We start from the raw sequence: 3,054 nt of genomic DNA, 5'->3' as shown, positions 1-3,054 counted from the left end.
ATCTCATTAATATCTGTTAATTTTGTTAAAATTCAGAATATTGTGGAAATGAATGTGGATTTTGAAACTATAAATGTTGAAAGAGATTATTGAATTGAATTTACATATGTAATTGTCTCCTTAATATATTGGTAAACATCTGCATGCATTTATCATATATGAAAAAATTTGATGAAATGTTCTTTTATCAGAATAAAGCAGAAAGCAAGGAAAAATTTATAGTTTCATGTTATTACCAAATTACATCTATCAAATAGTAGCATCTTTTTATTTCTCTCAAAAGCACTTGAGTGTGATAGAGAGAATGTTACGTTATTATGCTTGAAAGTCATGTCACATTACTCTGTATTGTTGGCAGTTTTATGGTGAATTAGTTGAAGAAAACCTCTGAAATACTGACATCTATCAAATATCTTTTCTGCCAGATTTATGTGAACTATTGAATTTCAGTTGCTGAAGAAATCTAATTCAAATGTTTTATAGATGAATAGAAAAATATTTGTACATAGTCAAAAGCACAGTCAAAGCCACGAAGGTAGAGCCACCAGTATGAAGAATGTCTTAGCTTGTTGCACTTCTTAAATTAAGAAAAGTGAGTTATTTCTCTTAGAACAATCCATAGGTTGACTCATTAAGAATTAAAGTATTTGAAGAACTAAATAATATATTCCAAGAAAGAAAGAAAGAAAAGAAAGAAAGAAAGAAAGAAAAGTGGTGTAAGGGGAAAGAAATATTTTCATTCTTCCTCTAAATCTAAAACCAAAAGCCAAACCCTTAGCTCAGAAAGAACACACACACATGCATATATGTACACACACATATATGTATACATATATTTGTTTTTCAAGACAAGGTTTCCATGTAGCTTTGGAGTCTGTCCTTCAACTAGCTCTTATAAACCCAAGCTGGCCTCAAAATCACAGAGATCTACTTGACTCTGACTCCTGAGTGCTGAGATTAAAGGATGCACTACCACTGCCCAATGAACACACTATTTTTTAAGGAGTATCAAAATGTATTGGTATGACTTATACACACAGGAAACATTTTAAAAAATTACTTAAATTCAAGTAATGGTGAGAGGATCTGATACCATAACACCTGAGAGATGACTGAGAATAAGAACCCTTTGATATTAAAGACTTTATCTATACTTTTTAAAAATATGAAATAACCTACAGATCTAATCTTACTATCAGTCTCTTAAAAATATTATTAAGTCTTTTTTCATACTGACTGATATTCTTATCCTGAAGAACACTTACCTCCTACATGTTTAAAAGTTTAATCACTGATTTCTTTTTCTTTTCTTTTTTTGTTTAAATAACATTTTACCATTTATTTTGCATACCAACTGAGTTATCCTCCCTCCTCTCTTCTCATTCCCTTCCCTTTCCCATCTATCCCCCTTTTACCCAGCATCCACGCATCCACTCCTCCTCCATCTCCATTCAGAGAGGGATAGGCCTCCCTTCCATGGGCTTTCACATAGCATTGCATATCAAGTTGAGGCAGGACCAAGCTCCCCTCCCCCCAGGTCAAGCAGGGTCCAGGTAATCCAGCATGGGGAACAGGTTACAAAATCCAACTAACCACCAGGGAGAGGTCCTATTCTCACTGTTAGAGGCAGTAGTAAAAGATCAAACTATATGATTTTCACATACATGCAGAGGGCCTAGGTCGGTACCATGCAGACTCCCTGACTGTTGGTCGAGCATCCATGAGCTCCTGATAGCTCAGGTCATCTGTCTCTGTGGGGTTCCCCCCCCCCATCATCCCTCTGGCAGGAAAAATCCCTACTCCCTTTCTTCTACAAATCTCTCAGAACTCAGAGCAGTGCCTGTCTGTGGATCTCTGCCTAAGTTTCCATCAGTTGCTGGATAGAGTATCTCTGATTGAAATTAGGGATATCACCAATATGCTTACAGTAGATGGTCAGTTCAGGTACCCCCTACATTTTGCTAGGAGTCTTATTTGCTGATCATCCTTGTGGGTTCCTGAGAGTTTTCCTTTTCACCAGGTTTTTCCATAACCCCAAAGTGCCTCCTCTCAAAACTTACCTGTCTTGTTACTTTCCCCCTCCATCCTACCTTCAATTGGCCTCCCACACCCACCCAGGTCAACCTGCTCCCTCTAGTTTCCATTCCTCCAACCCCATTCCCCACCCCCAGTTTCCCCAGAAGATTTTTTTCTACTACCCCTTCTCAGTGAAATCTATGCATCTCTGCACCTCTTTGTGGGCCCTCCTTGTTATCTATCCTCCCTGGGGCTGTGGATTGTAGGTTGGGTATCCTACCCTTTACTTCTAATATTCACTTATGAGTGAGTACACCATGTTTGTCCTTCTGTGTCTGGGTTATCTCATTCAGAATAATTTTTTTCAGTTCCAACCATTTGCCTGCAAATTTCACCATTTTCTTTACAGGTGACTCCATTGTGTAAATTTACCGCATATTCCTTATTCATTCTTGGCATCTGAATTTGATCTTCAGAATCCACGTCAAAACCATGGAGGATCACTGAAGCTTATTAGCCAGCTAACTCAATGGAGATAATAAGTCTCAGGTAAAGTGATAGACTTTGTCTCAAGAAATAATATTGGAGACCTATCACCTAAGATATATGACTTAGTTCTTTTTTGTTATTATGATAAAAATGATTTGTCAAAAGCAAGTTAAAGAAAAAGGTTTTTTTGGCTGTCAGTTTCAAATCACATTCTATCACAGCAGGGAAGCCACAATAGGAGGAATTTGAGGGAGCTGACCACATTATATTCTGTAATCAGAAGCGATAAATTCTAATGCTCAGTTCACTTTCTCCATTCTATGCAGTTAGGGATCCTCACTCACAGAATATTCCCACCTGTAGGATCAGATCTTCTAACCACAATGCAGTTAAGATAACCCCCACAGTCATGTTTTGAGACCCATCGCCCATTCTAGAACATGTCAATTTTTCAATTGACTCACTATCACAATACCCAGTGTTGACTTCTAGCTCCCATATTCTTATAGGCACAGAAATACATGTGTGCGCTTTCTCTTTTTCCCTCCC

The sequence above is a fragment of the Microtus ochrogaster genome, chromosome 2, assembly GCF_000317375.1.
Source record: "Microtus ochrogaster isolate Prairie Vole_2 chromosome 2, MicOch1.0, whole genome shotgun sequence".
Lineage (NCBI taxonomy): Eukaryota > Metazoa > Chordata > Mammalia > Rodentia > Cricetidae > Microtus > Microtus ochrogaster.
The sequence above is the reverse complement of the archived record's forward strand: the minus strand, read 5'-3'. Positions refer to the sequence as shown.